Source organism: Cygnus atratus, chromosome 34 (genome assembly GCF_013377495.2).
Source record: "Cygnus atratus isolate AKBS03 ecotype Queensland, Australia chromosome 34, CAtr_DNAZoo_HiC_assembly, whole genome shotgun sequence".
NCBI classification, from domain to species: Eukaryota; Metazoa; Chordata; class Aves; order Anseriformes; family Anatidae; genus Cygnus; species Cygnus atratus.
Genome location: NC_066395.1, coordinates 820907 through 847500, shown reverse-complemented (window position 1 = coordinate 847500; position 26594 = coordinate 820907). Strand labels below are relative to the sequence as shown.

At 50.9% G+C, this 26594-nt stretch overlaps 1 pseudogene; it reads left to right on the top strand.

Moving 5' to 3' along the window:
* The first annotated feature begins 20200 nt into the window (after positions 1-20200).
* The window catches only part of LOC118261124 (olfactory receptor 14C36-like), a 28656-nt pseudogene continuing 22262 nt past the window's right edge, over positions 20201-26594 (top strand).

Sequence of the window (26594 nt, the reverse complement as noted above, 5' to 3'; positions counted from 1 at the left end):
AGCGGGCGGGGCGGGGCGCCGGCGCAGTTCGGGAAGGCGAGGGCGCGGCCTGCGGCCCCCGGCTGCCTCGGGCCACCGGTCGCTCTGACGTCAGAGGTTCTTGCTCGGCTGCGAGCGGCTCGCCACCTGTGCGACTCGGTGTGGCTGGCTGCCTGGCCGGTTTTCTTTAGCTGTTTTTGAAAATAAATATTATCATTGTTGTTGTTGTTTATTATTATTATTATTATTATTATTATTATTATTATTATTATTATTATTATCATCATCATTATCATTATCATTATCATTATTATTCTTTATTATTCTTTATTAATATTAATTAAAAATATAATAATAAAATTATATAATATAATATATATACATATTATATAATATATAATATATTATATATGATTATATATAATATATATAAAATATATATAATTATATATAATATATAATTATATATTATAATATATATTATATATATATATATTTATATATATAATTATATATAATATAATTATAATGTATAAGTATACATATAATATAATTAAATAATATAATAAAAAATATAAAAAAGTATTAATGTTAATTATTATTTTCCTCTGTAGCTTTAGGAATCGTGTCATTACTTACCGTCTTTCGAAACCTCATCCCTCCCCACCCTCCCCAGGCGAACAGCAGTGGAGCTCACCTGGCGGCTCGCCGGGCAGCAGGGGTCATGGAATAGACTTGGCTGGGTGGCCGACCCCCACGCCCCCACCTGCCAGCTCCAAAGGCACGGTTGGCGGGCTGTGGGGAGGCCAAATTAGGTGACCTAGCAGTTCACGTGTGTGGAAATGCATCGATTGGCAAAATCGGTGGGACTGGTCCGCAAAAGAAGGCTAGCACAGCAAAGCAGAGCAGAGCAGTGCAAAGCGAGGCGAAACAAACCAAAGCTCTGCAAGGAAAAACCTGGTGGCAAATCAGGCCTAGGAACGGCAAAGGAAAACAGCGCAAGGAAAAGCAAAGCAAAGCAGAGTAGGAACAGCAAGGCAGAGCAAAGAAAAGGAAATCGGTGCCAGCAATACAAACCAAATCAAAAAAAAGCAGCGCTAAGGAAAGCAAATCGAAGCAAGTGCAGGAAAAGCAAAGCGGAGAAGAGCAAGGAAAAGCAAAGCAAGGAAAAGTAAAGCAAAGCAAAACAAACCAAAGCAAAGCGCGACAAAGGCAAGCAAAGCAAAGAAGGGCCAGGAAAAGCAAAGCAAAACAGGGCCGGGGAAGACAAAGCAGAGCAAGGCAAAACAAAGCAAAGCAGCACAAGGAAAAGCAAAGCGGTACTTTTTGTCCTTTGGGGAATCACGTAATGTCACTTAGCGTCCTAAAAAACCTCACCCAACACCATTCCCAGACGAACTAGCAGCGGCGGGACCCACCTGGAGGCTCGCCGCAGAGCGGGGGATGCAGAAGAGACAGTGCCCGGTGGCCAGCCCTCCTGCCCCCACCCTCCGGTTCACATAAGGGATTCAGCAGAGTCAGTCGAGGCATCTCATGCTGCGTTGTAGTGCTGGGGCTGGAATAGGGCTCACTTCCCTCCCATGCCTGCCAGAGCCCCATAGGAGCTGGGATTCCTCTGGCCTCAGTTCAGGTGTCCACAACATAGGCAGCTTTAATGCGAATTACTGAGCCACAATAGCTCCTTAGTTGAGATGGAGGACAGGGATGAGCCATTCAGATGCAAACATCTGGTGAAATTTGTGGTCGATCCTCTGCTGAGTCAGGTGGAGGCATTCCTTTGGCTAACTGAAATGGCAGCAGATGCCACATGTAGGACAACGGAACTTGTCCACTTACGTGCGGGGCAGCCTGCTAGAGGCTGTCAGCAGATAAAAAGGAGTCATATGTCAAAGGGAGAGCTAAACCTATTCCGTTCTCTTCTAAATGACCCTTTGCTGTAATGGCTGTTGTGTCACGGACATCTCCACAGGGCCTCAGCTCTCACCAGCAAGGTGTCCCTGCCCTTTGTTCTTTGAGGCAGGACTCTGCAGGGGTACAACAGGTGGTGGGTGGAGATAAAATCAGTGGTTACTTGGCGAAGTAGCATACAGTGCTGTGCTCTTCACTTGTAGCTAGAACAGCACTGGTATCATACCAGTGTTGAGTATACTGCTGCATAAAGTAGGCACCACATCAGGACTACCTCCAACCCCCCCAAGAGCCAGCAGGCTGGTGGGCAGGTGATGGGGAGGTGACATCACCAGGGTGGCTTACCTAAACCAACCAAAAGGATATTCCATACCATAATATGTCACACTCAGCAATAAAATGTGGGAAAGGGGAAGGAGAGGTGGGGGGCCCTTGTTGTGGAAGCATCTGTCCTCCCTAACAACCACTACACGTATTGAGGCCCTGCTTCCCAGGACGTGGCCGAACCTCGCTCATTGATGGGAAGTAGAGAGTAACTGCTTTTCTCTCTCTATGCTTCCTCATGGCTTTTTTTTTTCTTTCTTTCTTTTTTTCCCCCTCCCTTTTCCCTTTAATTAAATCATCCTTATCTCAAACCTTGAGCTCTTTGTGTCATATTTTCTCCACCTTCCTCTTTGACTGAGGGGGAGTGAGAGAGCGGCTGTGGTGGAACTTGGCTGCCCATCCGAGTAAAACCACCACAGCAGTATTGCACTAACTGAAACTCCCTGATTCCCATCCAAAAGCTGATTGATTGACTGGAGAGCCAAGGAGGGATCAGCAAAACTTGCTCACACTTTAATAGTCCCATATCGCCAGTGCAAAACTAAAATGAAGAGTGTAGACTAACAGTGGAGTATTGTGTCTTGAATGAAGTCACGCCAACTTCAATAGATGATCTATACTCTCTCTCCTTACTCTCTCTCTCTCTATATATATATATAGTATATATCTATACTCTCTATACTCTCTCTCCTACTCTCTCTTAGCTCTAAGAACATTTAAATGATCCCTTAGAGTGTCTGAGTGCCTTTTTTCTGGGCATCTTAAGGAACCAGTACCTGCTGGCCAAAAAACTCTCTCCACACTCTTGGATACAGGTCCTAAGGTTCCATGAACTGTTAAGAGTGGAGTTTGCAAGATAACCACTGATTTTATTCCCACCCAACACCTGTTGTACCCCTGCAGAATCCTGCTTCAAGGCAGAAAGGGAAGGGAGGCCTTGCTGGTGAGAACTGAGGCCATTACAGTCAAGGGTCATGTAGAGAAGAAAGCAATACATTTAGCTCTCCCTGTGACACATGACTCCTTTTGCTCTACTGACTACCTCTACAGGCTGCCCTGAACATAAGGAGTAGGGACAGGTTCATTTCTCCTACATGTGGCATCTGCTGCCATTTCAGTTGGCCTAAGGAATGCCCCACCTGACTCGCAGAGGATCAACCTCAAATTTCACCAGGTATTTCCATCTGAAGAGCTCCTGCCTGTCCTCCATCTCCACTAAGGAGCTATTGTGGCTCAGTAATTCGCATTAAGGTGCCTATGTTGTGGACACCTGAACTGAGGCCAGAGGAATCCCAGCTCCTGCGGGTCTGTGGCAGACGTGGAACAGAAGTGAGACCCCTTCCAGTCCCAGGACTAAAACCCAGCATGAGAAGCCTCAACTGACTATGTTGAATCCTGAACTTAAGCGAGAGGTAAAGCAGATCACACCCTGTCCCTGTCTGGGTGTCCTGGCTGAAAACAGGACAAATAGAGGTGATTCTTATGCTGAAAACTTTTATTTTTCTACTAGGAGAAATGATCCTGCTGTCAAGAAGTGTGTGTGCCCAGGGGAGGGAGGGAAGCCCCGGGGATTCCTTCAGGCTGTTTCCCAGCAGGTTCCCCTGCAGCCCCAGGGACACGTGCAGGGACCCTAGTGGGGGGCAGAGCAAGGGATGCCTTGGGCTGAGCCTCTGCTGCTGAGCTGGGCCGGGACTCCTGGGCCCAAGGGGAACTCCTGGCAAGCGGGCAATGCTGCAGAGAGCCAGCTCTGCCCAGGAGCAGCTCCTCTGCCCAGCGCAGCAGGGCTGGGGGCACTGCCTGCAGTTGGCTGTTGTGGTTTAACCCGGCCAGCAGCTAAACACCACACAGCTGTTCGCTCACCCTCCCCTCTTCCCTCTCTGGGATGGGGGAGAGAAATGGGAAAGTGAAGCCTGTGAGTTGAGATAAAGACAGTTTATTAAGACAGGAAAATAATAATAGCAATAACAATAACAATAATGATAATAGTATTACTAATAATAATGTGTACGAAACAAGTGATGCACAATGCAATTGTTCACCACCCGCTGACCAATGCCCAGCCTATCCCCGAGCAGCCGGCCCCCCACCCCTGCTAGCCACCCCTATATTGTTTAGCATGACATCAGATGGTATGGAATACCCCTTTGGCCAGTTTGGGTCAGCTGTCCTGGGTCTGTCCTCTCCCAGCTCCTGCTGCACCCCTAGCCTGCTCACTGGCAGGACAGAGCTGAGAAGCTGAAAAGTCCTTGGCTTGGTGTAAGCACTGCTCTGCAACAATTAAAACATCAGCATGTTATCAGCGCTCTTCTCATCCTAATCCAAAACATAGCACCCTACCAGCTACTAGGATGAAAATTAACTCTGTCCTAACTGAAACCAGGACACTGGCACAGGGAGGGGAGAGAAGGGATAGAAAGGTTTAAAGTTCTGTAGCAAGGGAGGATGCTGAGAGATCACTGGATGAGCAATGCTTGCAGCCCTTAAGACGGTAAGTCTGACTGCAGTGCAATGAACAGGAGTATCAGGGAGGAGTCCGAGACCTGCATCATCCCAGAGCAGATCATGCTGGAGACACTGCGTCTTTAATATAGAGATGGGAGTGCTCCAGAACAGGGCTTCCCTGCTGCAGGGTCAGCAGTCCAAGCCCCGAGGGCTCCCTTGTCATGGGCCTTGTCACAGCTGAAGGCTGTGAAGCCTGGGGTGCAGGCAGGGATGCCCAGGGCTGTGGTGCAGAGCAGGGTCCCTGCTGTGCCCCAGGGGCTGTGTGCCGGGGCAGGGCCTCTGCCGCCTGCCAGGCTCAGCACTCAGCCTGCCCGGGGAGCTGCCCAGGGCGCTGTGGGGAGAAGTTGCGGGTGTGCGGGTGGAAGGAGCCCCCCCAGCAGGCCAGGTTCCTGCTGCTGCTGGCCGGAGGCTGCTGCCTTCAGCAGGCTTCTCCCAGATCCACAGCACCCAGTGGCATTTTAACGAGGACCTCGCGTGGATCGGCTGCAGCGAGGGCTCCTGGCAAGGAGACGAATGGAGCCCCCCCCCCCCCCCCAATAACGCGGCTGCAGCCCCTGGCCCCCCACCCCGAGCTGGCAGGAGCTGTGCTTGTGCTGCCGCGGGCGCTGACGTGCTGAGGGCGGAGCCAGGGGTGACAGCAGCCCACCCACCCCCTGGCACTATAAAAGCAGTCCCTAGGGAGTGCCGAGACCCAGGAGTGCCGCAAACAGGACTGCGCTGACAGGACTGTGCTGACAGGACGCGCTAACAGGACCAGCTTGGCAGTTAGCGCAGGCAGTTTGCGCGGGGCAGTTCAGGCGGGGCAGGGAGGAGTGCGAGGAGGATCTTCTCCTCCCTTTCCCACCTCCCTTTCTCTTCCCCTCCTCTCCTCGGGGAACTCTGCCTCGCTGCACCTAGAATTCACCATGGTTGGCACCCGTCGCAGCGGCTGGTCCGAGGCGGCAACCCAACGGAGGAGATACGGCCTCTCTGGACTCATGTGGGCACACAGGTGGATCCCCTGAGGGGAGAAGTGGCAGTCCAGACTGGAGACTGTGGGGAGCTCCGGAATCTGAAGGTCCACCTTGGTCCTGAGGGAAGAGAGGGCTGTCGTGGGTGCAGGTGTGCCCTGCTCAAGGAACTCCTCGAGCAGGTGGCTGGGCTGCAGTGAGAAATCGACAGCCTGAGGGGCTCCTGGGAGTCTCTGAGGGTGACAGATAGGAGGTGTTAACCTGCTCCTGCTGATGCCCAGCAGCCCCCTACTAAGTCCCTACATGGGGCAGTAGCTGACCCAGCTGATAACATGCAGTACAGAGGGCTTGACCGCCCACAAGAGGAAAGGGGCTGGACCCTCGTCTCAGCTTGAAGCAGAAAGAGATGTTTGCCCCCGACACCCACAGTGCCACCAACCCCCACGGTGTCCCTGGGTAATAGATTCAAGGCTCTCAGGCAGGAAAAGGAAGAGGTTGAGGGTCTGGACAGTAGTCGGAACCTGGGAGGCAACCCTGAGAAGCATGTCAAGACTGGGGGAAGTACCAAGCGTAGGGAGCAGGGCCGGACGGGGCACTGCATCACAACCAGTGCCACAAAAATGGGCGTAGAGTCTTAGTGATCGGAGACTCCTTGCTGAGAGGCACTGAGGCTCCCATTTGTCACCTGGATAACCTATCCAGAGAGGTGTGCTGTCTTTCTGGAGCATGTGTCAGAGACATTAGGAAGGCTCTGCCACAGCTCATTAAACCGGAGGACTACTATCCTCTTGTTGTCATTCATGTTGAATCCCGGGAAGCTACAACAAGAAAAATGAGGAATATTAAAAAGGACTTTGCATCCCTGGGAAAGTTGTTGAAGGGATCAGGAGTGCAGGTAGTGTTCTCCTCCATCCTCCCGCTGGGTGACCGGGACCCAGAAAGAAGGAGCAGAACGGGACAGGTGAACGACTGGCTGAGGGGGTGGTGTCCGGACAAAGGCTATGGGTATTTTGATCTTCGGCAGTCCTTTGAGAAGCTGGGTATGTGTGCTGCTGACCGACTCCAACTCAGCAAGTGGGGCACAAGTGTGTTGGGGAGTAAACTCTCTGGGCTGATTACCAGGGCTTTAAACTACATTTGACGGGGGAAGGGAGGGGAGCTAAAAGTGACAGAGAAGGGCTGGGGGAAGTTGTCAGTGCTGTCACTGTTGAAGATAGTAGGGAAAAACCTCTGAGTTGTCCCATAAGATTGTCTGAGGGCTCCTCAGAGAACGTAATGATCCTGATACCCCGTCCGGAATCATCTTCTTGCATCCCTCCAGGGGTAACTGCACCTGCTGCATCCCTAAAGTGCCTGTGTTATAAATTAGTTCTGGTAGAAATCATTCCCAACACATCGTGGGTAAGATAGATCGAATTTCAATTTATTTGAGCAATTCAGCAAGCAGTGATAAGTAAAACAGCGCTGGGTGGCCGGGGAGCCTCCTGATCCAGTGGTATTTCGGTGGTATTTCGGCTTTCCGGTGGTATCGGGGGCAACCTAGCCTTGGGTTCCGACCCACCCATGGGACCAGAAGACTTGCTCTTCTTCTGTCCCATCTTCCAGAGTGCCTTCACACACAGACACGGTCTTCACCTCCCGTTCGTGGCCCAGTCCCTCGCGGGAGGTGGGAACCACACTACCAGGGAGTCCGCACTCTCTTCGTCCTCGATTGGGCGTCTCACACAGGCACACTCTGGGCTTCCCAACCCCAACCGAACGGATAACCGGCCTATACTTACTCACTCCTGAGTCTTCGTTCGGAGCTTCGTGCACAAAGATTAAGGGGTTACCAGTTGTTTATTTACTTATCGCTGGAACTTTAGGTTCGTCGGTAGGGGTGCGTTGGCTTGGGGACCTCCAGACAGGGACCGCAGAATCAGTGGGGCGCGCCTCCCCTGGGAGGGATCCAGCCAAGCTACCACTATCCGAGTCACGGCACCAATTTGTTATAAATTAGTTCTGGTAGAAATCATTCCCGACACATCGTGGGTAAGATAGATCAAATTTCAATTTATTTGAGCAATTCAGCAAGCAGCGATAAGTAAAACAGCGCTGGGCAGCCGGGGAGTCTCCTGCTCCGCCAACGGCACACACCTAAGCCCGCCAGAGTCTCGATTTATAGCCTAGTAGTTCCGGGTTTAGTAGCACATCCTGGTGTCTTCTACGACTGCGCGGCCTGTTGCTAGGGGTCTTCATCAGTCCTCCGGTGGTCGTGGGGATGAAGACCGTCGTCTTCGTCTGCGTTGGGGTCATGTCTTTGCTGCGGTATGTGTGTTCCCATGTCATTTTGCCCTTATTTGGAGCTGGTTTCTATTGCAATTGTTAATTTAACAGGAAGTTCCCATACTTGTTTTTTTCCTTCAACAGGATATTGGGGATATAAGCAGTCAATCATTGAAACTCCCCTATCAGGAACATTTAACGAACAAACAAGGCTTTACCCATTACAATCCCCCCTTTTTCTCTGTATCATTTTGTTCATTAAATCTATTTAGTTCTAATTGACTCAGGATTAATGTTTCCTCTAGTATGGGTCTATCATTTATCGATTTGTACTTTGTCCTCATAAGCATCAGATGAGCAGCCTCCAATCTACCTTTAACAATAGCTATGACTTTGTTAAGGATACAAGGACCAAACGTCAGTCCTAGGGTTAATAAAATCAGCGGGCCAACTATTGTTGACAACAGAGTGGTGAGCCACGGCGAGTGATTATACCAGGACTCGTACCAGCTTTGCTGGGTCTCTCGCTCTCTTTTTCTCCTTTCCAATCCTTCTCTAAGTTTGGTCATGGTATCCCTCACAATCCCAGTATGATCAGCATATACACAACATTCCTCCCTGAGTGCGGCGCACAATCCTCCTTGTTGTAAATACAATAAATCTAGTCCTCTGCGATTCTGTAATACCACTTCGGACAACGATCTCATAGATTTTTCTAAAGCACTGATAGATTTTTCAATTCTGGCTAAATCTTCATCCACAGCTGCTCTCAGGGAGGTGATCTCTCTTCCTTGTTTGATTAACGAAGCAATCCCTGTGCCTACCCCTGCACCCCCCCAAATCATTAGGGTAGCCACTGTCAGTGTGGAAATTGGTTCCCGTTTTGTCAAATGGTGTTCTTGATTGATCTGATTGTCATACATGAAACTCTCTGGGTGGTAGATTATCTTTGGGAGGATTATTACTTGAACACAGAATTCTACAGATTCGTCGAACAAGTCCAGGGATAGACAAGGGGTAACTCCCATCTTTGAGCATACCCACCTAGCATTCTCTGCTGGTAATAACCATTTCGCTGTTTTTTTTATACTTCCGACATTAGTTTGATTTGCACACAAGTGCATTTTATCAGGCGGGACTTGTCCCACGCATCTCCCCTTCCCAGTCACTTGGGTCATCGTTATGCCCTGACTCTCTTTCCCCCACGTACATTGCAAGGGATTGGATCCATTCACCCGCCGAGCCTTCTCATTGACCCCTACAGCTTCATAAAAGGGCGGCCTTACCCCATAACAGAGCCAGCACCGCTCAGTCAGGTTAGGGCTGGTAACGTTTAACAGCTGGTAGCTTACCTGCATCAATTTCCACAGGGAATTTTTCCCATTGTCACTTCCGGGATTCTGGATGATGGTATCATTACTAACAGTAAAATTTCCAATATTTTTCTTGATACCCTCTTCATCCAAGCTTGGATTCAATATCGGGTTGGGTCCCACTGATTCAGGGGGATCTGGTGGAGTGACCTCCTTTTTTATAAATATGAAGCCTCCTCTATCGGCTCCAGGTTCCCAGAACCTTACAGCCCCAGGTTTTCCCTATCTCCCATCCTCGATCGTTAGGTTTTAATACTGTAACCGTCAGAGATTTACAAGTTCCGGCGTTGTTTACGCTACCGTCATAACTGTAAGTAGGCTCACGGCAACCTTCCGGTATCCAAGTAACATTGAGATATTTATCGGGAGGGTGACTCCACCACCTTGGAGTAGCTATGGTTTCACAACCCCAGTTTGCGCAAAAATAGTGCCCTGGATAGTTACAGTAGCTTTTTCCCGGGTTTGAGCTAGGACACCAATAGGTAGCCTTTGCATTGGAAGCCCCCCGGGAGTGTTGTCTCAGGGGACTACACAGGTGGTGTTCTGTATTTCCTCCGTATCCTAGTACCGTCCCGAGTAATTCGCAATTGGTTGTGTTGAAAGAAGGTGCACCTGCCGTAATATTAGTTTTGAGGATCTTCGAGTCATCCCAGCTACCCAGGGTCCACTTAAAGGGCTGGTGCAAATATCCCTCGTCGGCCCCAGCCGGACAGGGGATATTCAGTAGGAGAGGTAGCGCCAACATACACCAGAAGGCCAACGTCCTTCTATAATTCTGGAGAGGCGGCTTCGAGCTATGGTGGGTACTAGGGCGGTTTATTCGGCCGGACTCCATTATCTCAAATAGGGGTGGGTACCACATAATCCGCCCCACCGTTGTACCCCTCTGCCTTGCCCGCCTACTTGGTTGCCTCAAGCAGCGGGGTTTACTTTTCTTCACGGCAGCAAGGGTAATCTTCAGGGGCCTAGGTACCGATTTCCTGTTTACCGATTTTCATTTAATGAACAAACAAGGCTTTACCCATTACACCTGTATACCAATGCGCGGAGCATGGGAAATAAACAGGATGAGCTCAAGATCTGTGTTCGGTCACAGCGCCACAATCTCCTTGCAATCACAGAGACGTGGTGGGACAGCTCACATGACGGGAACGCAGTCATGGAGGGCTATGTCCTTTTTAGGAAAGACAGGCTGGGGAAGCGAGGGGGTGGGGTTGCCCTTTATGTGAGGGAGCAATTAGAGTGTACCCAGCTCCACCTGGGGGAGGGTGAAGGACAAGTGGAGAGCTTGTGGGTGAGAATTAAGGGGTGGGCTGATATGGGGGACACTGCTGTGGGGGTGTACTACAGGTCACCAGATCAGGAGGAGGAGGTCGATGAGGCCTTCTACAAGCAGCTGATAATAGCCTCACGATCCCAGGCGCTGGTTCTCATGGGCGACTTCAGTTATCCAGACATCTGTTGGGTAAGCAACTCGGCCAGGCACAGCGCAGTCCAAACAGTTCCTACAATGCGTTGAAGATAATTTTCTGACACAGGTGGTGGAGGAGCCGATGAGGCAGGGGGTGCTTCTGAACCTTGTCCTTACCAACAGGGATGGGCTTGTTAGGGATGTGAAGGTTGGGGGCAGCTTGGGATGCAGCGACCATGAGATGGTGGAGTTCAAGATGGAACTTGGTGGAAGAAGTAAGGCTAAAAGCAGGATCGCTACCCTGGACTTTCGGAGAGCCAACTTCGACCTCTTCCGGGACCTGCTTGGGGGTATCTCATGGATTAGGTTGCTCGAAGGCAAGGGTGCTTGTGAGAGCTGGGCTACATTTAAACAGCACTTCTTCCAAGCTCAGGATCAGTGCATCCCTAAGAGTATGAAATCGGGGAAGGAGGGCAGGAAACCTGCGTGGATGAGCAAGGAGCTCATCGATAAGATCAAAAGGAAGAGGAAGGCCTATGAAATGTGGAAAAAGGGCCTGTCCTTTTGGGAGGAGTACAGAAGTGTTGTCAGGGACTGCAGGGATGCAACGAGGAAGGCTAAAGCCCATCTAGAGATGAGGCTTGCAAAAGAGATAAATGATAATAAGAAGGTTGTTTTTTTTTTTTTTAAAGTATGTAAACAGTAAAAGGAAGACTAGGGATAATGTGGGTCCTTTGCTGAACGAGGGGGGTGTCCTGGTAACGGGAGACGCTGAGAAGGCGGAGATACTGAATGCTTTCTTTGCTTCAGTCTTTGCTTCAAGGACTCCCCCCCCGGGACTCCTCGACCCTGGAGGGAGGACAAAGGGTCTGGGAAATGGAGGGCTCCCCCCTGGTTGACGAGGGAGTGGTTCGGGAGCATCTGAGTGGGCTCAACACACACAAATCCATGGGTCCCGATGGGATGCATCCATTTGTGCTAAGGGAGTTGGCAGAGGTGATTGCCGAACCACTCTCTATCCTCTTTGAAAGGTCCTGGAGAACAGGAGAGGTGCCTGAAGACTGGAGGATAGCCAATGTCACTCTGGTCTTCAAGAAAGGCAAGAAAGAGGATCCGGGAAACTACAGGCCAGTCAGTCTCACCTCTGTCCCTGGAAAGGTGTTGGAACAGCTTGTCCTGGATGCCATTTCCAAGCAACTGGAAGAGAAGAATGTTATGAGGAGTAGTCAGCATGGATTCACCAAGGGGAAGTCATGCTCGACCAACCTCGTTGCCTTCTAAGATGGCATCACCAGCTGGGTAGATGGGGGGAGAGCAGTGGATGTCATCTGCCTTGACTTTAGCAAGGCTTTCGATACTGTCTCCCATGACATCCTGATAGCAAAGCTGAGAAAGTGTGGGATAGAGGAGTGGACAGTAAGGTGGGTTGAGAACTGGCTGACTGGCCAAGCTCAGAGGGTGGTGATCGGTGGCACAGAGTCCGGCTGGAGACCTGTGACTAGCGGTGTTCCCCAGGGCTCGGTGCTGGGTCTGGTCTTGTTCAACATCTTCATCGATGACCTTGATGAGGGAATAATGTCTGCCCTCAGCAAGTACGCCGACGACACAAAGCTGGGGGGAGTGGCTGACACACCAGAAGGCTGTGCTGCCATTCAGCGAGACCTGGACAGGCTGGAGAGATGGGCAGGAAGAAACCAAATGAGGTTTAATAAGAGCAAGTGTAGAGTCCTGCACCTGGGAAGGAACAACCCGACATATCAGTACAGGCTGGGGAACGACCTGCTGGAGAGAAGCTCTGAGGAGAGGGACCTGGGGGTCCTGGTGGATGACAGGTTGACCATGAGCCAGCAGTGTGCCCTCATGGCCAAGAGGGCCAATGGGATCCTGGCTGCATTAAAAGGAGCGTGGCAAGCAGGTCAAGGGAGGTGATCCTCCCCCTCTACTCTGCCCTGGTCAGGCCTCACCTGGAGTACTGTGTCCAGTTCTGGGCTCCCCGGTACAAAAAAGACAGGGATCTCCTGGAAAGAGTCCAGCGGAGGGCCACAAAGATGATACGGAGCCTGGAGCATCTTCCCTATGAAGAAAGGCTGAGAGACCTGGGTCTGTTCAGCCTGGAGAAAAGAAGACTGAGAGGGGATCTCATCAATGTGTATAAATGCCTGAGGTGTGGGAGACAGAGGGATTTGGCCAACCTCTTTTCAGTGGTTTGTGGGGATAGGAGAAGGGGTAATGGCCACAAGATGGAGCACAGGAACTTCTGCACCAACATGCGAAAGAACTTCTTCACGGTGAGGGTGATGGAGCACTGGAACAGGCTGCCCAGGGAGATTGTGGAGTCTCCTTCTCTGGAGATATTCAAGGCCCGTCTGGAGGCCTACCTGGGCAGCCTGCTCTAAGGAACCTGCTTTGGCAAGGGGGTTGGACCCGATGATCTTTTGAGGTCCCTTCCAACCCCTTCAATTCTGTGATTCTGTGATAACCAAGATATGCATGACTAGAGTCACACAAGCTCCACCTAAAAGATAGAAAATAATATAAATTGGCCTAAGGGCAAGGGGATCATATAATCATAGATTATCCTGAGTTGGAATGGTCCTGTAAGAATCATCGAGTCAACTCCTGGCACCGCACAGGTCTACCCAAAAGTTTAGACCATGTGACTAAGTGCACAGTCCAAACTCTTCTTAAACTCTGACAGGCTTGGTGCAGTGACTACTTCCCTGGGGAGCCTGTTCCAGTGTGCAACCACCCTCTCGGTGAAGAACCTCTTCCTCATGTCCAGCCTAAACTTCCCCTGCCTCAGCTTAACACCGTTCCCACGGGTCCTATCACTGGTGATTACGGAGAATAGGTCCCCTGACTCTCCACTCCCCCTCGCGAGGAAGTTGTAGACTGTGATGCGGTCCCCCGTCAGCCTCCTCTTCTCCAGACTGAACAGGCCCAGTGACCTCAGCCGTTCCTCATATGTCTTCCCCTCTAGGCCCTTCACCATCTTCGTCGCCCTCCTCTGGACACTCTCCAACAGTTTAATGTCCTTTTTGTACTGTGGTGCCCAGAAATCATGGAATCATACAATGGCTTGAGTTGGAACGGACCTTGAAGATCGTCTAGTTCCAACCCCCTGGCCATAGGCAGGGATGCCACCCCCTAGATCAGGTTGCTCAGGGCCTCATCTAACGTGGTCTTGAACACCCCCAAGGATGGAACATGCACAACCTCTCTGGGCAACCTGTTCCAGTGCCTGACCACCCTCTGAGTGAAGAATTTTCTCCTAACCTCTAATAGAAATCTCCCCTCTTTTAGTTTAAAACCATTCCCCCTTGTCCTGTCAATATCTGATTGAGCAAAGAGTTGCCCTCCATCTTTTTTATAAGACCCCTTCAAGTACTGAAAGGCCACAAAGAGGTCAACCTGAAGCCTTCTGTTCTCCAGGCTGAACAGCCCCAGCTCTCTCAGCCTTTCTTCATAGGAGAGGTGCTCCAGCCCCTTGATCATCTTCTTGGCCCTTCTCTGTACTTGTTCTAACAGATTCACATCCTTCTTGTGCTGGGGGCCCCAGACCTGGATGCAGGACTTCAAGTGGGGCCTCACAAGGACAGAGCAGAGGGGGAGAATCACCTGCTTCCACCTGCTGGCCACTCCCCTTTTGATGCAGCCCAGGATACAGTTGGCCTTCTGGGCTACTGTCCTGGTTTCAGTTAGGACAGAGTTAATTTTCATCCTAGTAGCTGGTAGGGTGCTATGTTTTGGATTAGGATGAGAAGAGCGCTGATAACATGCTGATGTTTTAATTGCTGTAGAGCAGTGCTTACACCAAGCCAAGGACTTTTCAGCTTCTCGCTCTGTCCTGCTAGCGAGCAGGCTAGGGATGCAGCAGGAGCTGGGAGGGGACAGACCCAGGACAGCTGACCCAAACTGGCCAAAGGGGTATTCCATACCATCTGACGTCATGCTGAACAATATATAGGGGTGGCTAGCCGGGGTGGAGGGGGGGGCCGGCTGCTCGGGGATAGGCTGGGCATCGGTCAACGGGTGGTGAGCAATTGCATTGTGCATCACTTATTTCGTACACTTTATTATTATTAATACTATTATCATTATTATTATTATTATTGTTATTATTATTTTCCTGTCTTAATAAACTGTCTTTATCTCAACTCACAGGCTTCACTTTCCCGTTTCTCTCCCCCATCCCAGAGAGGGAGGGGGGAGGGTGAGCGAACGGCTGTGTGGTGTTTAGCTGCCAGCCGGGCTAAACCACAACAGCTACAAATGCACTGCTGGCTCATGTCGAGCTTTTCGTCCAGCAGAATCCCCAAGTCCTTCTCTGCACGGCTGCTCTCAATGAGTTCTTCTCCCAGCCTATCCTCCTGTCTGGGACTTCCCCAGCCCAGATCATTAGCTGGGCTCATGAAGCTCATTAGCTTCATAGGGGCCCAAATTTCAAGCTTGTCCAGGACCCTTTGGATGGCATCCCTTCCTCTGTTGCATCCACTACACCACTCAGCTTGGTGTCATCTGCACGCTTGCTGAGGGTGCACTTGACCCCAATGTCTGTGTCATTGATAAAGATATTAAACTGTACCGGTCCCAGGACAGACCCCTGAGGTACACCACTCATCACCAGCCTCCACTTGGACATAGAGCCGTTGACCACCACTCTCTGGGAGTGTCCTTCAAGTCAAAAAAAAAAAAGCCATTTACCACCACTCTCTGAGTGTGACCTTCAAGCCAACTCCTTATCCACTCAATGGTCCACCCATCAAATGCGTATCTCTCCAGTTTGGAGACCAGGATGTCATGTGGGACCGTGTCAAAAGCCTTACAGAAGTCCAAGTAGATGACATCGGTCGGTTTTCCCTTGTCGTCTGATGTAGTCACTCCATTGTAGAAAGCCACCAGATCGGTCAGGCGCGATTTACCCTTTGGTGAAGCCATGTTGGCTGTCTCGGATCACCTCTTTGTCTTGCATGTGCCTTGACATTGATTCCAGGAGGATCTTTTCCATGATCTTTCTAGGCACAAAAGTGAGGCTCACCGTTTTATAGTTCCCTGGGTCCTCCTTTCTACCCTTTCTAAAAATTGGAGTGAAGTTTCCCTTTTTCCAGTCACTAGGGACTTCACCCGACTGCCAGGAGTTTTCAAATACGATGGGGAGAGGCTTGGCAACTACATCAGCCAGTTCCTTCAGTACCCTGGGGTGCATGTCATCAGGCCCCATAGACTTGTACTTGTTTAACTTCATCAGGTTGTCTTGAACCTGCTCTTCACTTACAGCAGGTGGGACTTTGCCCCCCAGCCTCCATCTTTGGGTTCAGGGAAATGAAAGACTTGGGAAGCCTGACTGGCAGTGAAGATTGAGGCAAAGACATTGTTGAGTCCCTCAGCCTTCTCCATGTCTGTCATTACCAGTTCACCATTCTCATCCATCAGAGGGGGTACATTCTCCTTGGCCTTTCTTTTCTGAGCAATGTATCTATAGAATCCCTTCCTATTATTCTTTGCATCCCTTGAGAAGATCATTTCCATCTGTGCCTTGGCTTTCCTTATTCCATCTCTGCATATCCAAAACTGAAACACGCATGAGAAAAAAATAACCCTGGATCATAAAAGCCATTCTGGAAACAAAACTTATAGGTAGGAAGCGCAATTTTGTGGAGGTGCAGAGCTGATGGGCACATTGTGCAGGATGCTCCTAAAGACCTTTGTGTCCTTTTCCCTCCTAACTACAATGCCACTACTGTCTCAAGAACAGAGTAGTCAACAGAGGTGAGACAGATACCCTGAGATCATGAATGTCATCAGAAAGCTGATCCCAATAAGATATGGGGAGGTCAGGAGCAGCCTGGACAAGAGAGATGTGAGATTTTGGGGTGGGAAGAAGAGCTTGGCCAGCAGAAACTTATCATTTCATAGAAGTAAGAGAGTTCATGCAATGTTGATGCCGTGGTAACACTGACTTAAAACAGTCACATATGGCCCTTACCTTACTTGAGCCAGTAATTTTAATCCCTAAACCTACATGCTACTACAACACTCTGAAAGGAATCATTTTTTTCTCTTGCTAACCCTAATGCCTTCCCTTAACACTAGCATTAAAATGGTCTATTTAACCCTAGACTCCTTGGCAGACCTAAAAAACCCTAAACCGTAGAGCTTGTCCATACCTTAACCAGAGACCTGACACCATGAGCAGAACATCAAACACTCCCACTAAAACTTTGCTTAATCTCTAACCCAGACAGTGAAAAACAGGCACCGAGGGGGCTAGAGAGAGGTCAGCTCTACCTCAGGATCTCCTGCCCCAGCAGGAGGAATGTGACTGGGGCAGTGACTGTGAGGTCACTTCTATCTCTGCAGTTGATAGGGCAGCAGCAGGAATGTGTCACAGAAAGGGACTGTGAGGTCACTTCTGTCTGAAGTAGCTGACAGGTCACCCTTGACTTCTCCCTGGGATCTGTACTTTTTGGCTGACATCTGCCAGTGGCCCTGGAAGGCCAGCAGAAGGCACCTGGTTGGCATGCTGACTGTGGGATCCCCTCTGCCTACATACCCAGGAGGACCCAGACAGAAAGAAGGCCCACATAGGGGTTGTCCTGTCCCTTCTGCTTGAGTCCATGGCTGGACAGCAGGAGGCACAAGGCTTGGGTGCGTCTCGCCAAGAAGCTGCAAGGCCAGCAGCAGACCCATGGCTTGGAAGATGCTGGTGAGGTGACTTGTGTCTGGTAGGCAAACAGGCCGCAAGGAGCCTGATGGGTTGGGATGCCTACTTCAGGAGTGGTTTCCACCCTGATGGAGCTTTCTTTGGAAGTAGAAAAGAGCAGGAGAGAAAAAACTGCCACAAAGCGTATCTTGGAATGGTGGCACTGGCCATGAGAAGGAAGAAATGTCCAGGGGAACAACTGGTCTTGCTGCTAGAGACTGAGGCAAAGAAGGCATTAAGTGCCTCAGCCTTTAGCTCTTCTCTTGTCACCAGGTTTCCCCCCACATCCAATAAAATATGATGATTCTCCTTAATCCTCCTTTATTAAAGTATTTATATAAACAGTTTTTATTGTCTTTGACAGTTAAGACAGATTGAGCTTCAGCTGGGCTTTGGCCCTTCTAATTTTGACCTGCACAGCCCCATAAAGTTCAGGACACAGCTCCAGACAAACTGACAACATGCGTGAGAAGGAAGCACAGAAAACGCGGAACCTGGCAGCCTCCTATCCCCTACCCTTCTGTGATTCTGTGCTGCAATTCCATTCAACTGGTTACTCCTGTATTATCTAAACTTTCCTGCAACTCCTGATTCTGATATCTTGTCACAGATAGCACAATCGCAGGAAGGTTGAACTGTCTGCCTGCAGACATGAACAGCTGACAGAATGGAGCATCAGTGTGGGGGAACCTTGAGAAACTGCAGGATTTTGCCTAAAGGAGCATCTTGACCTTTACAAGAAGAAGAACCCAGTCCTGCACCAGAGGAAGAGGAACCCCACACATGAGGGCAGACTAGGACCTTGCTGAGTGAGCAGTGCTCAGGAGGAGGCAGGCCTGGGCACCACGAGGGATGCCATACGAGCAGTGGTGCTGCTCACCAGGAACCAGGCCAGCTTCCTACAGAGCTGCCTTACGAGGAGCATGGCCACCAAGAAAATCTGAGTTATCAGACAGCTGAGATCCAGTAAGACAGCACCCACAGAAGGGTCTACAGCCAGCAGGGAAAGATGTGCAGGTCTGCGAGTCCTTCGAACAGCCAGGTATGGACAGGATAGAGGGCTGTGACAAGGCTGAAAGTTGAAACAGGACCGAGGTCTTTGTGTCCATGGCTATGGCTGTTGTCTCTGCCACTGAGGCCTATGAGGAGGCAGCTTGTCATTAAAGTACCAGGGAATCATTGCCTCCTAGACCCCACCCATGAACCAGGCAGGGGTCATACCATTCTCCTGCACTTGGCAATGTGCATCCCCATCTCCTACTGCCCCAAGAAGAGCCCTGAGCAGTGTGTGACAGAAACAGATCTCCCTTCCTGGGTGCCAGGGGACAAGGCATGGTCCTTTTCTTTGGTGAAATATATCCAGGTTTTCTACACATCAGTGTCACCTTCACATTGCCTTTGTCTCCTTGTCCTCACTGCCTCCAATGTTCTGCTCTAACGAGCTCCAAGGGGGCTGTGTCAGTGTTGGCCCTAAGGGGGACACTGCAGGAAACTTGCAACTGACTTGGACTTCTTGAGAGATTCCTTCAATTGTCTCTCAGTGCCTGAGGTTCGTGGGCTCATCACCAAAGCCCCCAGAGGGGTGATTCCAATGCCTTGGGCTGGGCCTCTGGCTGCTGAGCTGGGCCGGGCTCCTGGGCCCAATGGGAGCTCCTGGCAAGAGGGCCCTGGTGCAGGGAGACAGCTCTGCCCAGGAGCAGCTCCTCTGCCCAGTGCAGCAGGGCTGGGGGCTCTGACCACAGCAGAGACACAGAGAGGAGAGGAGTGATGGCTTGGAGGCAGTTGGGGATGGGAGGACGCTGAGAGCTGACTGCAGGAGAAATCTGCACAGCCCTTGACAAGGTAAGTCTGTGGCTGCAGGGCCATGCAGCTGCACGTCCTGGAAGGGATCTCCTTCTGGGTCTTGTTTCTGGGAGGGCAGTGGGCAATGCAGTAGGCTTTGAGACTGCTGCTGGATTGCACTGCGAGGTGAGGAAGTCTGGCAGAAGCCCCTTGGAGTGCCCTAAGCCAGGTGCCCCTGGTCAGCCAAGGGCAGAATGTCCAAGACTCCTCCAGACACTGCAGGGGACACAGATGGGATGCTGGGACACCCCGGCTTGCGAATACCCAGCTCTGTCTGTGGGGCATCCTCCTGGGCTGCAGGCTGCTCTCCAGCAGGATGCAGCTCTCTCGTGGCATCCTTGTTATCCAGGTGCCCCAAGAAGAAGACACCTCCGTGCTAAGGCCATGTCTGTGCTGCTGGATGGCTGTCTGTGGGCAGCTGGAGTGAGGCCTCTGCACCCCTGGTTAGGAGGGAAGAGCTGAGATCCTGCTCAGACATCTGGAAACAAGGTGAGGATTCTGTCCAGCTGCACTTGGACTGGGGCTTCTCTGCTTTAAGCTGTCTCCACTTCTTTGGAAACACAAGAGTGTGATCATTGTCCTAAGCAAAAGAAAATCTGCCTTGCTCTACACTGTGGTTGGAGGTGTACTTTCCAACAACACCGCAAAGTTCATGGATCTGATAAGTGGACTGAACTTGAGTTTCCCCCATGTTCCTGCTTCCCGCCTGCTTCACGGCAGGAGGGACTCCTCTGGAGCCCACTGCAATCCCTGCTCCCAGTGCCACTCTCAGACAGCATCAGCTGGGACTCAAGTGATAGAGCTGCAGAAACATTCTCTTGCAAAGAGAGAGGCTTGGGATGAGAGTGCTCTAAGACTTGCAATAGGTTTTCCTCAGAGAAGTCTCTTCTAAATTTGTTCTGCCTTCTCCTCTTCAACAGACAACAGTGTCCAATGTCAGAAAATGCCCAACAGCAGTTCTGTGAGCGAGTTCCTCCTGCTGGCATTCGCAGACACGCGGGAGCTGCAGCTCCTGCACTTCACGCTCTTCCTGGGCATCTACCTGGCTGCCCTCCTGGGCAACGGCCTCATCCTCACAGCCGTAGCCTGCGACCACCGCCTCCACACTCCCATGTACTTCTTCCTCCTCAACCTCGCCCTCCTCGACCTGGGAACCATCTCCATCACTGTACCCAAAGCCATGGCCAATTCCCTCTGGGACACCAGGGCCATCTCCTATCAAGGATGTGTTGCACAAGTCTTTTTTCTCTTTTTCATTGCATCAGCAGAGTATTCCCTTCTCACCATCATGGCTTATGACCGCTACGTTGCCATCTGCAAGCCCCTGCACTACGGGAGCCCTCCTGGGCAGCAGAGCTTGTGCCCAGATGGCAGCAGCTGCCTGGGGCAGTGGCTTTCTCAATGCTGTCCTGCACACTGCCAATACATTTTCCCTGCCCCTCTGCCAAGGCAATGCTGTGGACCAGTTCTTCTGTGAAATCCCCCAGATCCTCAAGCTCTCCTGCTCAGATGTATATCTCAGGGAAGCTGGAGTAGTTGTGTTCAGTGTTTCTGTGTTATTTGGTTGTTCTGTTTTTATTGTTAGTTCCTATATTCAGATCTTCAGGTTAGTGCTGAGGATGCCCTCTGAGCAGGGCCGGCACAAAGCCTTTTCCACATGCCTCCCTCACCTGGCCGTGGTCTCCCTGATGGTCAGCACTGGCATGTTTGCCTACCTGAAGCCCCCCTCCATCTCTTCCCCATCCATGGACCTGGTGGTGGCAGTTCTGTACTCAGTAGTGCCTCCAGCTGTGAACCCCCTCATCTATAGTATGAGGAACCAGGAACTAAGGGATGCGGTGAGGACACTGCCTGAATACACAAATTTTCAGCATATTCGCCTATAATAGTATGCCTATAATCAGAAATCCCAGCTTTTCTCAGAAAAAATTTTACATACTTTTTATTATTATCTATCTGTACTATTATTTTCTCTTTTTTTTCTTTTTTTTTTTTTTCTGATTTATAAAATATTATTCTTAGCCTCCTACAGGTTAATTATTTTCTGATAAAACACTGCTTCCTGTGTAGATAAACCCAATAATGAAGTCATCAGAAATTCATTGGTCTCAGCTGCCATCTTGTCTCTTCTCCTCTGGAGCTGGGGGAGCAGCCCCAGCACGCAGGAGGGGCTCAGGGCCTAGAGCCCAGCTGCCACATGGAGGAGCAGCCCCGGTGGCCCTCAGGGCTGCCCCTCACTGCCCACGGGGCTCTGCCTCCCTGCTGCCTTCCGGTCAGGGCTGCTGCTTCCCTGGAGCCATGGTCATGGCCAGCAGCAGGACGTGGCCTTTTTACTGCTGCTTTCTTTTGGCTTCCACATTGTTCTCTTGTGCTCTTGTACGTGGGTTAGCCCTCAGATCTTGTGTACCTTGGTGACAGTCCTGTTGTCTCTGCACTGGCATCCCTGTCCCAGCAGGCAGCAGCAGGCAATGTGCAGCCCTGGGTCACAGCTGCCCTCCATGATACCACGGTAGTAACAAATGGGGCTCTGCAGGGCAAACCCAGAAGCCTGGATGCCTCTTCCAATGCCACTGTTAGGAACAGAGCCAAGGATTTGCTCCGTGCTCTTCTGTTTTCTGGGGTTCTTCATGGAGTGTAGGACACAGGCTGAAAGACCCAGGGCGGTGTGTGAGTAGCAAAGGACTGGACCAAGAGCTCCCTTTATGGCCTCACCTGTCTAATCAGACAACAACTGGTCTCGGACTCCTCTTCATGGGACTAGGCACCCTGCAGTGGGGTGGATTGATGATGGCAACCTGGAGAGCAATCTGGAGGTGCCAGGAGAGATCAGGGGAACCTTGGGACAATGTGCTCATTGGGTAGTGATTAAAACCTCATAAAATTAGTGACCATCCAAAGAAGATTTTGGCAAAGGAAAAGGCGAATCAGAGAACTCTGTGGGCTAAGGAGGGCTCTGCAATGCCAGGGGAGGTGGTGAAGAGCCAGCAAGTGAAGGCCCATAAAACTGCATTGTAATTGAGGAGACCTTCTTTGAAGCCTCGTGGGCCAGGTCTGGTGCAGCTCTTGTCCAGCACCCTGAGCAGCACGGGCAGGGGAGAGTCCCCACAGGGTCCCAGGGCACAACAGCCCCTGGCTCTGCACAGCAGCACCGCCAGCTCGGGGCCCGGCGGGGAGCACGGCAGGGAAGCAGCAACGGCTGGCCAGGCCAGCATGGACACACTGCCCTGGGCAAGGCTCTCTGGGAGCAGGGATGGCCCTGGGAAAGAGCAGGGCAGCATTTCTGGGCCTGCACAGATGGGTAAAGGAGGAAGAGTAAGCTCTTTCGTGCAGGCACCTGGTCTGGGCAGGCTGCTCTGTGGCTGGGCCAGGCCTCTTGTGCTGGCCTGGGGAGCAGGGCTGGCCCTGCGGGGCACAGGCACTCTGTGCTGGGGGTCTCCCAGGCAAGAGACCAGGGCTCCTGCAGCTTCACGGACCTCCATTTCCTTGCACCATGGCCAGCCTCCTCCTTGCTCACCCCAGACAGCAACATGCACAAGCTGCCTTCCTTCCTCCTCCTCTAGAGGGCAGAGGGGAGGGAACAGCATAAATAAGTAAAACTCACAAATTGAAAGAAAGACACATAAGGATAGGAAAGAAAAAGAAAAAAAAAAAGAAAGAAATGAAAATCAAATGCCAAACATGATTAACATTTTGTAACTCATCAGTTCCCACTAGCAGACCGTTGTGCAGGCAGTCTCTGAGAAACTGCCACCTTGTCTTGGAAAGATGATCCCAATATGTATTGCTGAGCACTATGTTATGTGCCATGGATCATCCATCTGGTCAGATTGGGTCAGCTGTCACAGCGGGTTCCCCTCCCAGCCTTTTGCCCACCCACAGCCAACTCGCTGGTGGGGCAGAGTGAGAAGCAGAGAAGGCCTTGATGCTGTGCAAGCACTGCTCAGGAACAGCGACCAACACTGCTCTGGTCACATCAAAAACACAGCACAACAGGGGCTGCTCTGCAGAGAGTAACTCCTGTCCCAGCCAGAGCCAGTGCAGGGCCCCATGCTGGACAAGAAGGCTCGCTCTGAGCTCTGGAAGGAGCCAGAAAGGTGCTAATAAGCACCAGGACAATTGAGGAAGCCCAAAGGCCCTTCTGAAGAGTCACTGAGTGCCACCTGAGAGGCAGTGTTGGCCAGTGGGGAGGGGCAGGACAAAGACTTGTGTGAAGGCTATGAGAAACAAGGAAATTCAGGGCTTTAGCAGCTGTCTGTGGGTGGAGCAGGAGGACGAGGTCACTCCTGGGACTGGGGCAGGTCTGAAGGGCCCTGTGTGAAGCTGGGCTGATGGAGAAGTGTCCATCTTGCATGTGTGCTTCAGCCTGGGAGAAGGGGCCTGCCTGCGGTGCGGGATGGCTGGGCTGTGCTCAGCCATGCCCCAGGAGCTGACCTTGCTCTCTTCCTCCCTGCCACTCCCCACATGGGGCAGGACCTCAGGAAACACCCCTGAGCCTGGAGATGCACCAACCTGCTGCAGTGAGGTGCCACTACTGCAGGGGAAGAGGGGAGGGTTGGTGACACATGGGACCTGTGGGCAAGAGTGGTGTGTGCAGAGCATGCGTGGACATCTGAGGGGGCAGCGTGTGCATGGGAGATAGCAGTGCATGGAGCCCACAGAGCGTGAGCATGTTCTATGTGGACTGACCAGAGCTCAAGTGCTCAACCTGGTGTGAGCAGGCTGAGGAGAGCTCTGCAGCCCCAGGGCATGCAGTAGCTCCAGCAAAGGAGTCTGGTGAGTGATTCGTTGCAGCCCTGGGGCAATGGCAGTGACCCTACGAGCTGGGTCTGCCTCCCAGCCTACCCAGCACGGCCCTGCAGAGTGCCGCCATGCCCCAGGCACCACAGCCCCCTTGCTCTGCTGAGCAGCTCTGGTTGTTCTGTCAGAGGTTTCAGCTTTTGCCTAAAGTCATCCTCCAGGTCTGCTTTCAGTTTTCTCCACAGAGGTTGCCACTGCCACAAAGATGCATGGAGGGAGCTAAAGCCTGCATGAGGGCCTGTGAAGTGTTACCCTGGATCCATAGGAGTCATTCTGGAACCAAAACTTTTATATAGGATGTACACTTTTGTGGTGGTGCAGCGCTGATGGGCATATTGTGCAGGATGCTCCTACGGAACTTTGTGCCCTTTTCCCTCCTGACTGCAACGCCACTTCTGTCTCAAGAATGGTGTAGCCGACAGGTGAGATAGATACTCTGATATCATGAGTGCCCTCAAAAAGCTGATCCCAATAAGATCAATATAAGGATGACAGGAGAAGCCTGGCCAACAGAGAAGTGAGATTTGGGGAAGGGAAGAGGAGCTTGGAAAGCAGAAATGAATGATTTTGTAGAGGTAAGAGGTTTCACGTAATGTTGACGATGCTTTAAAACTGAGTTAAAACAGTCATGTAAAGCCCTTATCCTATTTTAACCAGTAACACTAACCCCTAAGCCTAAATGTTATTCCAACACCTTGACAGGAATCCACTACTGTAATGCCTGACCTCAAAGTATCCCTTGAAGCAAAACTCGGCCCGTAGCCCCTTTTTCTTACTCTCTTGCTCACCCTAATCCCTGCCCTTTACACTAGCATTAAAATGCTCTATTTAACCCTAGCCGACTTCTTGGCAGACCTAAACAAAACCCTAAACCACAAAGCTTGTCCATACCCCAGCCACAGACCTGACACCCTGTGCAGAACACCAAATCCTCCCACTAAACTTTTGCTTAATTTCTAAGCCAGAAAGGTGAGCTCTAGTTCAAGGCCAGTTGGCAGGTGATTTTGGCCAACCTGATCTAATGGAAATTGTCCCTGTCCATGGAAGAAGGTTGGACTAGATGATCTTTAAGGTCACTTCCAACCCAAATTGGCAGTGACCAGTTCTATGAGTCTATGACAGAAAAGAGGTAGTGCATTGACTGCAAGGTCACTCCTGCCCTAGCACCTCACAGGACTGGCACGGAACTGTCTCCTGTGTGTCAGAGAGGCTGGGAGTCCAGCAGCAGTGCCATGGGCTCAAAGGATCACAACCAGCTCATTTCCACCTGGCCAACATTGAGGCTTTTCAGTACTTAAAGGGGACTTATAAAAAAGAGGGAAATCAACTCTTTGTTCAATCAGATAATGACAGGACAAGGGGGAATAGTTTTAAACTAAAGGAGGGTGGGTTTTAGATTAGAGGTTAGGAGGAAATTTTTCACTCAGAAAGCGGTGATGCCCTGCAACAGGTTGTCCAGAGAGGTTGTGGATGCCCGATCCCTGGAGGTGTTCAAGAGCAGGTTAGATGAGGCCCTGAGCAACCAGGTTTGCTGGGTGGCATGTCTGCCTGCGGCAGTGGGGTTGGAATTAGATAATCTTTAAGGCTCCTTCAAATCCAAGCCATTCTATGATTCTATGATAGATGGTCAGATTCTGGGCCAAAAAGGGGGTGCTTTGTAGGAATGGTATTATGAAGTCAGTGGTGCCTCAGAAATTCATAATCCATTCCTAAGGGAATGTCTTTAAAGCAGGTTGTGACTTTAGCTCTTTCTGAAGTAGCCAACAGCTCATCCCTTGACTCCTATCTGTGCCTTTAGGCTCATATCAGAGAGTGTTCGTGATAGGCCTGCAGAAGGCAACTGCTTTGCACGTAGTTTGTGAGATCCACTATTCCTAAGTATCTGGTACTCACCATAGAGGAAGAGGTCTTGGACAGGGGTTGTCATGTCAGAGGTGTCAGCTTTTGCCTAAAGTCATCCTTCAGGGCTGCTTTCAGTTTTCTACACAGAGGGGGCTACTGCCTCCGAGACACCTGGGGGAAACTGAGGCATGCATGAGGGCCTGGGAAAAGTTACCCTGGATCTATAGGGGCCATTCTGGAACCCAATCCTGTAGGCAGGAAGTGCATTTTGTGGTGGTGCAGAGCTGCTGCGCACAGCTGCTCCCAATAAGATGACTAATAAGCTGATCCCAATAAGATGACTGATATGGGGAGGTCAGGAAAAGCCTGGACAGGAGCAGTGTGAGATTTGGGAGAGGGAAGAGGAGCGTGGCCAGCAGAAATTAAAGATTCTGTAGAGGTAAGAGGGTTCAGGTAATGTTGATTCTGCTGTAACAATGGCTTAAAACAATCATGTGAGGCCCTCACACTATTGCAACCAGTCTCCTTAACCCCTAAACCTAAGTGCTACTCCACACCCTGACAGGAATCCACTACTCTATTGCCTGACCTTAAAGCATCCATTGAAGACATAAGTCAGCCCATAGCCCCTTTTTCTTACTCTGTTGCTCACCATAATCCTCGCCCTTAATACTAGCATTAAAATGCTCTAGTTAACC